The sequence below is a fragment of the Micropterus salmoides genome, unplaced genomic scaffold, assembly GCF_014851395.1.
Source record: "Micropterus salmoides isolate LMB-PRFRI ecotype aquatic unplaced genomic scaffold, ASM1485139v1 Ms_hic_scaffold_18, whole genome shotgun sequence".
Lineage (NCBI taxonomy): Eukaryota > Metazoa > Chordata > Actinopteri > Centrarchiformes > Centrarchidae > Micropterus > Micropterus salmoides.
In genome coordinates, this window is record NW_024040928.1 from 25,578,524 (window position 1) to 25,593,969 (window position 15,446).

The 15,446-nt window shown below is 39.1% G+C and overlaps 1 protein-coding gene across 1 annotated transcript in view; it reads left to right on the forward strand.

Moving 5' to 3' along the window:
* Positions 1-15,446, forward strand: part of galnt14 (UDP-N-acetyl-alpha-D-galactosamine:polypeptide N-acetylgalactosaminyltransferase 14 (GalNAc-T14)) — a 168,052-nt gene that overhangs the window by 86,147 nt on the left and 66,459 nt on the right. The gene's annotated exons all lie outside the window — the stretch shown is intronic.

The window sequence follows — 15,446 nt, forward strand, 5'->3', positions numbered from 1 at the left end:
ATCTCTCTCTCTCTCTCTGTCTTTCTCAGTGACAGATCTTTCATCTGCTTTATTGTTCAAAGCCTTGTCTGAGTTTAGATCCTGGTTTCTCTTTGCTCTGACATGACAGGATGAAAGGAGAGAGACAGAGACACAGAGATAGAGAGAAGGGAGGTACAGAAACAGAGAGCGGGAAGGAAGAAAGAATTTGGAGAGAAAGAAAGTGATGGAAGAACAGAGTGGGTGTGTGAACGAGGGCATAATGGTGTTATTGTTATCAGTGATAGTGCCGTTAATGTTAGTATTAATGTAAGTCGCTTTGGATAAAAGCGTCAGCTAAATGAATAAATGTAAATGTAAATGTAAATATTAGGTATAATATTGTACACACTCTCATTTAGTTAGTTTTTATCACTCTTAACCCCTTTGTCCCGCTCTCTTTCTATTTCCTGTACTCTCTCAAATTCATACACAAAACAAAAGCAAATGATCAATCATGCTCTATCATCAACAGACAAAACAGGATCATGTACTCTGAAAAATTCCAATTACATTTGTTCCTGTCATGAATAGAGAAACACTTCTGTCACCAGAACTCTTGCTCACCAGAATAATTGAGCAATCTTTTTGCAGGAATATAGATAGATTGTAGTAGGGTTGCGAATAATAACAGGGGTACAAGCAGTTGCAGTAGTAGCATTCATACCATAGTGAAGTAATGGTTGTAGTGTTAGTAGTAGTAGATTTGGTGTCAGTGGCAGCAGCAGTATTAGTAATAGCAGTAGTAGGAGTTTTAGTACTAGTGTTAGAAGTGTAGTGTAATACAGCCATTGTACATTATAGTACAATGGTTGTACATTATAGTACAATGGCTGTATTAGTAGTGAAGTGGCAGCTGCAGTTGTGTACTGCTATAGTAACAAAAGTGGCAGCAGGGGCGTTTCCAGGATCTTGAAACGTTGGGGGCTTAGCCCAGCCCAGAAATCTTTTATGTTTTCACCTGTTCCCCCACCTTCCTCCGCCACCTACCCAAGGTAAGTCTATAAAGCAACAATAAGTGACCTCTACTTGTATCAGCCCACAAAAACCTATAAATCATTGAGCTACATTTTAATTAATAAATATCATAGGCCATATAAATACATTTCTTATGATCTTTATAATTATTACTGATTATAATTATCACAGATAATAATAATGGGGTGGTTTGGGGGTCCTCCCCTGAAAAATTTCTGCTTTTAACATTTAATTTCCTGTTTTCTGTACCAATTTATTGAGGAAAGTCTATATTTATATAAAAGGAAACACAGAATTCAGGTGACAGGTGACAATTCTGTATTGCTATCAGATATGTTTATCCTGTAGATCAACTTTCCCATTTAATTTCATCCCTGCTGAGTCAGGCACACATGCAGGCACGACTGAAGTAAAGTTTCACCTCAGTGATAAATGTATTAATTTGAATTCAGTTATAAACTCCTGGACTTTAATAACTTGTGTGTTTCATCAGGTTTTCTGCTGATGTTCAAAACTTTCTGCACATTCTGAATCTCTCCCACATATCTGTGTTTGATATTTGCAGAATAACATTTGAGACAAAAGTCCAAATATAACAAGAATAAAATTGTTTTCTGATGAGAATGAAGTCATAATGTTTTAACAAAATCAAACTGCCTCTCTGCTGTGCATGAGTCTGGCTTATTGCTCTGCTGATATGGTAGTAGGCTACTTTCTTCAGACCGTCTGACACAGAGCAGAGTAAAGGTAGTACTAGTGGTGTGATAGTGAAAGCAGGAGTGCAGATCCCAGAGATTTAAATCCATAGTAGTGGTAGCAGTAGCACTACATGTAGTAGTGGTAACACTACTAGTAGTAGATAATGAAGAAGTGAAAATACCTTTAGTAATATAGCGATAGTTCTTCTAGAGGCAGTTGTAGTTGTGGTGATGATAGCAATGGTAGAAATAGTACTAGTAGTAGCAGTAGCGCAGTAATTGTAGAAGTTGTTGTAAGTAACATGAGGATTATGTAGTAGTACCATTGTTGTAGTAAGATAAACTTTATACCCCACACTGGGAAATTGAAATGTCACAGCAGCATGTACAAAAATAAGTGCATAATGTAATAATATAATAATAATAATAATCCTTATTTGTAGAGCACTTTTCAAAAACAAGTTACAAAGTGCTTTAACAAGTGTAAAGAATAATACAAAAAAGATAAGAGCATGAAAATTTAATATAAAATTAGTAAAATACAATAAAATAAAAGGGATAAAATAAAGTCAAATAAGATCGGGAAAAGCTCTCCTATAAAAGTATGTTTTAAGAAGGGACTTAAAAGAGTTCACTGACTCAGCCGACCTGATTTCCTCGGGCAGGCTGTTCCAGAGCCTCTGGGCCCTGACAGCAAACGCTCTGTCCCCTTTAGTTTTCAGTCGAGACTCTGGAACAGACAACAGACCTCTGCCGAGGATCTCAAGGTACGTGCTGGTGCGTATGGGACTAAAAGGTCAGAAATATAACAAGGCGAGAGGCCATGAAGAGCTTTAAAAGTGATCAATAGAATTTTAAAGTCAATTCTAAAACATACTGGGAGCCAGTGTAATGAAGCTAAAATAGGAGTAATGTGGTCATATTTCTTTGTTCTGGTTAAAAGCCTGGCAGCTGAGTTCTGGACAGTCTGGAGTCGATCAATAGATTTTTGGGTTAAACAGGTGAAAAGGCTGTTGCAATAATCCAGGCGTGATGAGATGAAGGCGTGTAAAATGGTCTCGGTGTCCTTAAAAGTTAACATAGATCGAATTTTTCTATATTTCTAAGTTGATAAAAACATGATTGAACAAGCTTTGTGGTGTGCTGCTCGAAATTTAAATTACTATCAAACCAAACACCAAGGTTCTTTGCCACAGGCTTAATGTGATTTACTAGGGAACCAGCAGATGGCAGTATTTGATTTGCCATCTGCTGAGACCCGATGACCAGGATTTCTGTTTTGTCTGAGTTCAGCTGGAGGAAATTATTTGACATCCATTTTTTAACTTCACAAAGGCAGTTGTTAAGTGAACTCAGCATTCCAGGGTCTGTGGATCTGACGGGCAAGTATATTTGTGTGTCATCAGCATAAATATGAAAAGAAATGCCATGTTTATGGATAATATGTCCAAGGGGAAGCAGATACAAGGAAAACAAAATGGGTCCTAAGACCGACCCCTGAGGCACACCATATTTAACTGGACAGAATGAAGAGACATAGTTGTTTACAGACACGCAAAACTTCCTATTTGACAGGTAGGATGAAAACCATTCTAGAGCAGTACCAGAGATCCCCACCCAGTGCCTCAGTCTGTCTAACATGATGTTGTGATCAATGGTGTCAAAAGCAGCGCTAAGGTCCAGGAGTACAAGGACTGAGCACATACCTTCATCAGCAGACATTAAAAGGTCATTGGTGACTTTAAGCAGGGCAGTCTCAGTGCTGTGGTACTTCCTAAAACCAGACTGAAACTTTTCAAATAATTTTCCAGCACAGTGAGCAGCTGTTTGGACACAATTCTTTCTAGAATCTTTGCAATAAAAAGCAGTTTTGAAATTGGTCTAAAATTATGTGGGAGGGAGGGATCTAAACCAGGTTTCTTTAAAAGTGGGTTCACGCAAGCCGTTTTAAAATAATCAGGGACACAACCAGTAGATAGGGAGCTGTTGAAAACAGAGATCAAATGGGGCCCAACAGAATCTATTACTTTCAGTAAAAATTTTGTAGGTATTATATCAAGTGGGCCGGAGGACACTCTCATTTGTGATACTGTTTTTAAAAGCTCAGACAAGTCGATGGGATAAAACTGGTTAAAACTCTGTTGTTGCTGGTGAGGGACCTCTGAGTAAGAGGCCACGGGGGTAATAGAGGCTCTGATTGACACCACCTTATTGGTAAAATAAGATAAAAACAATTCACAGTCATCATTACTTCCAGCTGAGGCACAAGGAGGGGTTGGGTTTACCAGCTGATCCACAGTCTTAAACAGAAACCTGGGATTGTGTTTATGTGTAGTAATGAGTTCAGAAAAATAGTGTGTTCTCGCATCCTTAACCATTTATTGTAGTTAATTAATAAATCCTTCAGACTGAGGTAATGGACTTGGAGACTGGATTTTTTCCATCTGCGCTCTGCTTTCCTGCATTCCCTTTTTAGGCTGCGAATGCTGTCATTTATCCAGGGTTGTTTACTAGCTTTAGACGTAGGCCTAACCTTTAGAGGAGCAGTAATATTTAGTGACAACAAGCAGATATGATTGAAGTGATCGACCAGATTGTTGGTGTTGGAATCAGACAGGTGTTGGCTTTGGCTCTGAAAGAATGCGCAAAACTTTGAAACACTTTGTTCATTAAAGATGCGACAACACACGGAGCTTGGTGAGGCGGCATGAGTAACAGGCGAATCGCAGTATGTAGTAGTATACATATGCATATAATACTATACTTAAAATGCATTTAAAACTATATGCATTATAAGAATCTGCTATATAAATATATTCATATTCAAATTAATATCACAGATTTTTCTGTGATACAGCTTGGCTCTGCTTTGTACCAGTTGCATCTCCATTCCCAACAAAAAGTCAGGATCGTCCTCATGGGGTTTTTTACTTTCATGACACAGATACCCACTCATGTGTGGTGTCTGTCTGCAAAGTTTCTTCAAAGAGGTTTACTTACATAACAATATAAAACAGAAGGAGAAAAAAAGGCAACTAACGAGACCCCTGCTTCCCACAAGAGGTGGAAGAGAAAATAACAGATCGCAGGGAGACTGGTATCTTCAACCAATGAAATGAAATGTCTGAAAATGCAAATCCTGTAACAGAGAGTGCAGGTTATTATTATTATTATTATTATTATGTGATACAATAGGTAATTTCATGTTGTTTCATGTCTTGATAATTAAATTAAATTATCCTTGGTTGTTTCAGCACTGTGATTTTCAAACAACTGCATCAAGTATACACCAGCACATATACAGACATTCCCATATACACACACAAAAACACAGAAACTCAAATTCACCCAAAATGTTTCCATACAAGTGCAAATACCTGTGCAACACAACTACACACACACATGCACACGCACACACACACACACACACACAATCAGAAGCAGTCAGAGTTGTGGAACTGTAAAGCACAAATATATAAGCAGCACCAGGGTGAAGCATCTCTCCCAGCAGTTCTAGCCTCATGTTTTTTTAAACAGTCGGAAAACTCTGGAAAACACAAGCCTCCCCGCTCCACTGGGAGATTGCGGCAGCACTAACAAGGAACCGAGAGGTGCCCCGGGAGTTGTTCAAATTAAAAAAAGCATCCTATCTTCTGTTGTATCTGAAAATCTCTGCCTTTGTTCATCTATGACACCCCCTCCCCATTTCTCAACTCCACCAATAACAGCTAGTCCTCAAATTTTACTTGGCTCTGAAGCCATCATGTGTCTTCTATTTAAGCTGTTTTTAGCATTCTTGCTGTGGGGGTTTCTCACATTAGCCTGTTGGAGAGGCCAAAACCAGCCCTCCTGGGTGACAGTGTTCTCCTTTTTTAATATGATGGTGGGTGTTGGAGTTAGTTTGGAAGTTGCTCTACCTTATTAATCCTTGCCAGGATTTGCAGTATGTGTGACAACCTCACACCCTCCTCCACTAAATTTAGTTTTTATGGAGTAGTTTCAAATAAAGGAGAGAAAAAACATTATGGTGGAGGTAATACTAAGTAAAATGTGTGATTCAGTGACTGCACAATGTCACCTAAATGTTTATTCTTTCATTCATATTGATTATTTATGCAACAAAAACATAAAATTATAACACTTTCACAGACACAGAATTGAGGGTGTCTGTTAGGGAAATCCACTTAGATGGATGAAATCAGTGTCTGCAGTCAAATCTGTTTACTTGGCCCAATTTAGCTCAGATCAGAAGGAATATTTAGCTGTTAGGATAATGTGGCAGGACAGTTGTAGAGTGAAGATAATGAAGCAGACTACTTCAAAATAAGGTCTCTTCTTCTTAAAGTCTTGAATCTTCAGATGACTTCACCATCTGCTTGAAAATACTGACATGTGAGTGTCATAAGAGAGAGTCTAGATCATTTTTTTGAGTGTTGTATATTGATTTTGGATGTAGTGGCTTTCTAAAGTTCATTGTTTGTTGTTGTAGCCTCATTGTCCCACATACCACATCATGACTGGGCTACATGACAACATAACAATTAAACACACAGCTCAAATCAACAGCTGATGTATGAATGACACACAAACACTGTTTGACTTGTTGTTTTTAAAAGTACAGCAGGAGTAACAGTGTGAATAGATCATTTACCTGGTCAAAACTGCATGTTTGAACTGTTTTCACCTCTATGAAAAGTCAGTCATTGATACCCAAAGTTTACACAAACATTATTGTCGTGGGTTTCATGAGAATGCTGTGTGTACTGTTGTGTGGCATTCAATTCATCTATAGGTGATTCGACTTGGTAGAAACTAAAAGAAGTGCAATTACTATTAATGTATTTTTGAGAGACTGTGATAAAAGTCAGCTTCAGTCTTGTTCAAATATCTAAAGAGACCTCTGCTTACATTTTCTTGACAAGCAACCTCCTGTGGTCAGGCGAATAATTAGAAGCAAAGACAAAAGTAGTGTGACAAAACCTTTTGAAAGGACATCAGTGTGGCTGTTTGGGTGTACTGTACAGTGCAGGTTTTTATAGGTTTTCCAAAGTTTTCAACAATAGATTTTTCACACATCAGATGTGGAGTGGATTTGATTTTGAGGATCAAACAGAGGAACTGGATGTTGAACTGACAACAGTGTTGTCCATCAGTTGTCCTGTGAAGGGCAATACAACAGATATTTCAGACATGACAGCAACCCTCCCGTCTCTTAAACACACAGACACAAAGGGAACGTATTCCCGAATGATTTACAGCACAGTCACTACAGAGTAATATGAGTAATGGCACACCAAGAAAGTGTTTCCTCTTCTTCATGCTGTAAAATGTCCCTTGAATATGCAGTGCTTTTCTAGTACTAATTTTCCATGCATCTCATTTGTTATTTATGTAGATACTGTAAACAAACATTTTATCTCACACTGCATATATCACATATTTATGGAATATCACACCATAAGCTTCCTAAGGAGGTTTTATTTGCAATTCTGTTTGTTTGTTATAACATATACTATAGTATATTAAAATATAAACACACACACTCACTGGCCACTTTATTAGGTGTACTTGTTAGTACTGGGTTGGACCCCCTTTTGCCTTCATAACTGCCTTAATTCTCTGTGGCATTCTTTAAACAAGGTGTTGGAAACATTCCTCAGAAACATTCCTCCATATTGACATGATAGCATCGCACAGTTGCTGCACATTTGTCGGCTACACATCCATGATGCGAATCTCCTGTTCCACCACATCCCAAAGGTGCTCTATTTGATTGACATCTGGTGACTGTGGAGGCCATTTGAGTGCATTGTAGTCATTGTCATGTTAAAGAAACCAGTTTGAGATGATATGAGTTTTTTGATATGCTGCATTATCCTGCTGGAAGTAGCCATCAGAAGATGGGTACACTGTGGTCATAAAGATATGGACATGGTCAGCAACAATACTCAGGTAGACTGTCACATTTAAACAATGCTCAACTGGTACTAAGGGGCCCAAAGTGTGCCAAGAAACATACCATTACACCACCATCACCACCGCAGCCTGAACCGTTGATACAAGGCAGGATGGATCCATGCTTTCATGTTGTGGTTAATTTTAAGTGTTTGAACAAATGACCAGAGCTGACATGTTTCTGGAGAGTCAATGACATTTGGTGGAAAAATTAAGTAAGATAATGTAACTATTACTGAAGTGACATTTGCATAATAAATGCTAAAGTTGAATGTAACAGGAGCACAAGTAGTGAAGAGAGACAGAAAGACATAAAACTGACTGAGGTGACGTTATATAAGTTGCAAACATGCTTATGTAAGTTGCATGCATGCTTTATCCGCACTGGCAACGGTGTTCCCCTCCCAAACAGCTGTTAACGACATGTTAGTGCCTGGCCGGGTAGGTGCATGAGTTGCCTACTTGTGTGTTATATAATACTTGTTTAGAATGTGTAGTTATCTGGCTGATGGTGTTTTTTTCTTGCTCATGAAATCAACATTTCATTTGTAAGAGGAAGATTGTGTTGTTTTTATCTTTTAAAAGTCTGCTGAGATGCAATATGAATCAAAGTTTAATTTTACCTTAATGTGTTCATAACGGTCTTTGTGTGCGTTTGAGAGAAAGCTTACTAGTTCTGCAGATTGTGTGGTGTACACTGCATTGTGAATGAACTCGTTGTTTTATAAAAGTAAAAATTAATTCAACTCTCGACTTTAGCAGCAGAAGAAATATGAGGCCACAGCCTGGTCAGTTTTTCTTTTGCAAAACATGTATGCCCCTTCACTCCTTTTGGGGATTGAACCTGCTTCAATTAAAATTGTTGAATCTGCTGAAACTATTCATTTGAGCTATTCATTCATTGGAGTCATTGACTCGAAAATTTTCCTAATGGAATTTTCCAGTAAACGAAGAATTGAGGCATTATCAACTGTCCCTCGCTGTCTCTTTTTTCTTTTCTGCTCTTTCTCTCGATCAGTAGAAGAGAAATCTGTCGCTCCCTCATTCACCAGCAGTGTATAAATATGTAAATGGATGTTGCCTAACCAGCCAAAACTAGGCCATCTTCTCCTCTGTGAACACCTGAAAAGAAGCGAGACTGAGATAGTGGGAAGAGAAAGAAAGGAAGGCCAGAGGTGAAAAGCTTACCAAAATATCTTACTGCACCAGACGTGCTGCTACTCTGCTCAGATTAAACTGACATTGTTCCATATCATACTGCCCAAGCAAAAACAAAATGATATTACAGTTCCCATTGCACGTGTTTATTCTTAAGAATATCACATTGAAAAAAGAAGAAGATATTTGATACTTTTCTCATCTTTTTGTAAAAATAGCTGTTCAGTGTACTGTATTTGCATACTGTAAGCACTTTCCATTTGTTCCATGTGAAGTTCACCGTTCCTGCATAGTTTGCAAATACACACAGGATAACACAGGAACCCAGGAAATAAAGAATATTTAATGCAAAGAAATGAACAAACGTCCTGTTAGCAATGTGCTAATAGCCTGGCTATTTTAACTACACTGAACAAAATTATAAACACACTTGTTTTTGCCCCCATTCATCATGAGCTGAACTCAATCTAAGACTTTCTCTATGTACACAAAAGGCCACCACACAATCCACCTCGAAAATGTGCAGTTTCACTGTATTGGCTGGGTCCGGGGAGGTCCGGAAAACAGTCAGTATCTGGTGTGACCACCAGTCGAGACCCCGATTAGGACGTCAAGCATGCAGATGAGCTTCCCTGAGACGGTTCCTGACAGTTTGTGCAGAAATTCTTTGGTTATGCAAACCGATTGTTGCACCAGCTGTCTGGGTGACTTGTCTCAGACGATCTTGGAGGTGAAGATGCTGGAAATGGAGGTCCTGGGCTTGTGTGGTTACACGTGGTCTGCGTAGAGAAATGAACATTCAATTCACAGGCAACAACTCTGGTGGACATTCCTGCAGACAGCATGCCAATTGCACGCTCCCTCAAAACTTGCGGCCTCTGTGGCGTTTTGCTGTGTGATGGAACTGCACATTTTCATGTGGCCTTTTATTGTGGCCAGCCTAAGGCACACCTGTGCAATAGCCATGCTGTCTGATCAGCAGCTTGATATCAACACCTGTGAGGTGGATGGATTATCTCGGCAAAGGAGAAGTGCTCACTAGATTTAGAGATTTAGAGAAAGTCTTAGGTCTTTGAGTTCAGCTCATGATGAATGGGGGCAAAAACAAAAGTGTTGCATTTATAATTTTGTTCATTGTATTTTGGAGCAAGTCAAGTTTCAAGAGAGTTTTTGCTTTCTTGTTTCAAGTCAAGTCATTAGTGAGTCAAGTCTTGAAAATTAAGCCACAAATCTAAAGTAGAGTCACGTATTCAGAGAATTACGTTTCCTAGAATCCTACTTTTTGGGCTTCCACATACTGGAATAATTGAAGTTATTGTGAGGTGCTGAAAACAGGTAAAACTTCACAGAGCAATGGATTAACTGAAAAACTGGAAGGACCATGCATATGTTATATGTAACGTCTACCTTTTGTGAAGCACTTAACTGCCTTTATCGCAGCATTTAGCCCAAAAACAGTCCTGTATTTCTTCTCAGCAGTGGTATTTCTAAGTCTCCCTTTGCACCTGGAATTAAAATGTATTTGGACTGATTGGATTCCAATCAGATACTGCTTGACTACAGGTGTAACTGCACCCAACACGGATTGAGGACAGATTGTAATCTGATCGGCTAAACCACCTCTGGAGGTTGTCAGAGATGCATTGTGACCACACTGAACACAAGTGTAAATGCAAATGTGTTGTCAATCCACATACAACAACTGCTTGGGCAGAAATACGTACCGGGCACAGACTTTCACAAATAAAATCCAAAATTTGACAGTGCAGAGAGGTAGTGTGTCCATACAGTGTTGTGCATGAATGCCCTTAAAGAGTGTCATTCATTGAACATGCTCGTGTTTTCTGGTGAACTGAACATATCCGTTTGTGAACGTGAACTCATGCACTGTTGAGTTAACTCAATGTAAACTAGTAAAATGACAGAAGTTTTCATTGTGCACACTGTTGACACGTATTAATACCAGGTGTAAACGTAATCAGGTTAAAATCATATCCAGATACAATCTGGATACAAGACACGTTTTTTGTGATACTGCCATTATGTTTGTAACTTTCCAGCCAGCCCAGGAGTGAACAGAGCTGAAAAGAGAAAACAAGACAAGACTGAGAGGCAGAGAGGGCAAGGCAGGGCACAGGGAGAGAGGGAGAGAAATTGAGGGAAAAAAGAATAGAAAAAAGCTGAGAGGCAGAACAAGTGAAGGACAGAGCGGTAGAGGTGTTAATCAGAGGCTGCAGGTAGGTACACAGTGTGTGTGTGCGTGCACGCATGCGTCTGTGTGTGTGTGTGTGTATGTGTGTGAAAAGGTCTGACAGTATCTCAGGGCTACATCAGTGGCCATTAGTATTTTGCAGCACGAACACACACTTTGACAGGTCAGCTGCACCTCCCGCAGAGAGGGACTGTGTGTGTGTGTGTGTTTGTGGACTCCGCTGGTTTTGACCTGTCCTTTCATGTGTTTATCTCACCTCCAGATGAACCAACACACACACACACACACACACACACACACACAAAAACATACACACAAAAACACACACACCACTAACATCCACTCCTCAAATGGCTCTGCTCATCAAATATAAATGATTTTGTCATCTTCTCTTTTCCTGTCTGCACCTCCAATGTTTTCTTGTTTCCTCTCCCCTCCTCCTTTCTTTTCATTGTTCTTTTCTCCTTTTTACCCTTTCTCCTTTTGCTTTCTTGTTTTCTTTCCATCTAGTCTTCTCATCTCTTGCCTAATCAAACTAGATTGTATGGAGATATGCAGCATTAAAATGGGCTTTGCATTGAGTTTTGTGTACACTGGCACATGATGGTCTAGTTTTGTGATGCTCGTTGGTAACGAATACATTTGTGTGTTTTTTTTTTTCTCTGTGATTTATGGTGGTACTGTTCTAAAATCTTTCTTAAAATCAATTTGTGTCTGTTTTTGTTAGCTACTCTCTTTTTCATTTTTTTTTAATTCTGCAGTTCTTTCTTTTTTGGTTTTCTTTACTCCTCATCTTAAGTCAGCCGTCCTCTTTCTATCTCTTCTTTTTTCTATTTATCTCTTGTTCTTGTCTTTTCCTCCACTTTTTTACCCCTCTACATTTTGGTCTCAATTTCTTCACTACTGTTCTTTTTCTTACTCTCCCTTAGTCTTTTTCCACCTTCAGTACCCTCCCTAGGATCTGTTTGCTCCTCTCCTCTCTTTTGGTTAATTTTCCCTCTTTGCTCCTCTTACTCATTTATTTTCTCCCTCAGTTAACTGTCCTTTCTTTGTCCTCTCATCCTCTCCTCTTCTCTTCCTATGCTCCCTTCTTCTTCTTCTTCCCCCTCGTACATTTTCTTTCTGTTGTCTGTTGTCTCCTCTGCCCTTCCATCTCCTTCTTTTCTCCACCTCTCTTTTTCTCTTTCTCGTGTATTTTCCCTTTTTCTCATCTACATTTTTCTACCACTTTCTTCTTCTCTTTCTTCTCCCCTCGTATCCCACTCTTCTTCAGTCCTCTCCACTTTCTCACCATGACTCTCTCCTCATCCTCTCTCCTTTCTGTTTTCCTTTCCTAATCCCTCCCCTCCTCCTCCTCCCTCCTCTTCCTCATATTTGTTCTTACACTGTCACCTCCCTTTTCTTGTCATTTGTATCCTCTAACATTTTCTTATTTCTTTAAACCTCCTCTACTCTCCTCTTACCTCCTTTGTTTCTCCTTTATCAGCTTATTTGACTCTTTTTCTTCTCTCCTCACCCATCATTTATCCCTCTTCTCTGTTTCCTCCTGTCCCTCTCCTCTTCATCTATCTTCCTCCCTCTCATGTATTTGCTCCCGTTTCCTTCCCTGTGTGGGCTTTGATGCATCAGGAACACACTCACACACACACGCACACATACATACGCTCGGGGAGTATGGAAGCTTGTTCATATCAGCTTCAACATCAGTCATCTGTCAGCACAACTTTTATCTGTACATCTCTGTCTGTCTCTCTCTCTGCCTGTCTGTCACTGCGTCTCTTGGCCTCGTTCGTCCCTCTCTCTCTGTCTCTCTCTCACACACTCACACACACACATACACACACACACACACACACACATAGTAGCAGTATCTTTATCTTCTTATCGTTCCTCTCTGGTAGAGCTGCTGAATAAATCAACTGCAGGAAAACCATAGATGGAGATGGGAAGATAAAGGGATGGAGGAAGCAGAGAGGGGCATGATGGGATATAATATGACATATATATATATATATATGCAGTGTATATTCTTATTCTTAGTACCAGAAGGATAGAGACAATGGAAAAGGAAAGAAGGAAGGGTGAAAGAAAGGAGGAAGCAAAGAAAGACAGAAAGAAATGTGAATGCAAAGCGACAACAGTCTGCTCACAGCCTGTTCTGGCCTTCAATTTCAAATAGCTCAGCTTTCCAAAGTGTGTGTGTGTGTGTGTGTGTCTGTATGCATTTGTATTTAATTTTAGGCTTTCTGTCATCAGATTGTGTTCATTAATTCGCCTATATATTGTTTTGATTATAGAAAATACAGCTGACAATGCCGTTAAGAAAAATTACAACAAAGTAAACGGGGAAGGAAAGAAAACAGAAATGAAAAAGCAGGAAGTGAAAAAGAAAGTTAGAAGACTGAATAAGAAAGAATGAAGGGTAGCGACAGAAGGAGATCTTCCAACCACTGACTGAAACCTACCACCACTTGCCACCATGCCCCTGAGCAGGACACTGAACCCTCTTCTTGCATCGACACATGTGCATGTTACAACAATAAAAGCATGAATCATATGTTTGTTTCTGAATTCTTACACTGTAATCTGCTTTGGCGATATTGTTTCCCCAGTTAATTATCGTGCCTCTAAACTAAAAAAATCAAATTGCGAGTTAATGAGGTGCTGATAGTATTATTTCACAGCCGGGTGCTCGTGTGCACTGACTGATCCTGCTTGCCGACCTGTTAATACAACAAATTAGGAGTGGGAGCCTGTGCTCTAACCCCACAGCAAATCGCAGGAGGTGGTTTAATGATTGGCTCAGGGACACTTTGATGGGACACACCAGAGTTTTTGTGGGAGCTAAAGCCACAAGATATTGGATATATTGCACCAAAAGTCTAATGGAGGACACATGCAGCTCATTTCTTATAGTAGTACTTGTTAGGAATATGATGTAGAATATAAGACATAACCCAACAACAAAATATATGAATAGTTGAAGGAAGTTCATGAAGTTCATGAGATCCATGAAAATAAATTTAAAAAGTGTAAAGTCATGTTTTCTGAGTTACATGTACAAGTTTTGTTTGGACAGATGAGCTGAACTGCCCAGACTTCATAGAGATTCTGGCTTTTTAATCCACATTTTGTTGATGTCCTCTGATATGGAATTTCCCTCCGATCACAGTTAGTCGACATGTTTTTGGTGTCATTTTATTTCATATGCTTAAAAAGTAGACAGATTTTCTTGCCTCTGAGCCACAAGCACTAAAACATTTTATGTGAAAAAAGTATATCTTATCTTTTTTCAACTACAAAAGTAGAGCATCAACAGAGAAGAGCTTCCCAACTTGTCTTTGTGGCAAGCTAAGACACATGTTGGGGCTTTTATGGCTTTGTAATTATGTTTACAAAAACTATTGCTGTCAATCAATGAGACCTAACACCTATAATTTAATATGACTGGTATAGTTAATTACATGTTGTTCAGTTTGATGTTATGATACAAAAAAATATGCCTTGTGATACAACTTTAAGGGACCAAACAATATTGTAGGACTGAAATTACTTAACGTCACAACATTTTCCACAAGTGAATAGGACTTTCTTCTCATTGCCGACAAACAGAATATCAAGCTATGCTAAACTGGAATATTACGTTTTTCAATTTGTATGTCAAATAAGCACAGGTGTGGTTCAGATGGTGTTTGACTCTGATGAGTGTGATTTGTTGGATTAACTTATACATGTTTTTGAATGGCAGAACTTGTCAGTGTTTTATCCCTCACCTTCTTATGAAGTGTAAGAAAATGTGGGAAATCAATAACATATTTCATCTTTAAATGTTTTTGAACAATCCAACACCTTCATTGAACAAATAATTATACTACAATTATGGAACTAGATTAAATAAGCAGCAGAGAACCTCACATTAAGATGGCTAATGGTGCAGCGTGTTTTACACGGGCACACACACATTTGAGAAAGGTGAGGTTTTTAAAAATGAAGGCCAGAACAGAACAAGCAGGCTGTTTCTGTTTGAAAATGTCACCAATCCATCAATTTGATAGGTAAAGGCCAGTCTTCTCATTATACTGTGTGTATGTATGTGTGTGTGTCTGCCTCTGCTCTTTTAGAAGAAAAGACTGCTGACCCAGCGAAGGCAGTACACAACACACACACACACACACACACACACACACAGTTATGTGGTGTATTTAAATGAGCCTCTGGCTGGTTATCTATAATTCATCTTCAACAGGTCTGGTCTGATCACTTGGTTGGTGTGTGTGTGTGTGTGTGTGTGTGTGTGTGTGTGTGTGTGTGTAGGCAGACAGTTGAATATATGAATGTGAATGCGACAGTGTTGAGGATATTTTCCTCATGCAATATAACTAATGAGCATTAATACAGAGCATCATGATTCATGTAGGACACACACG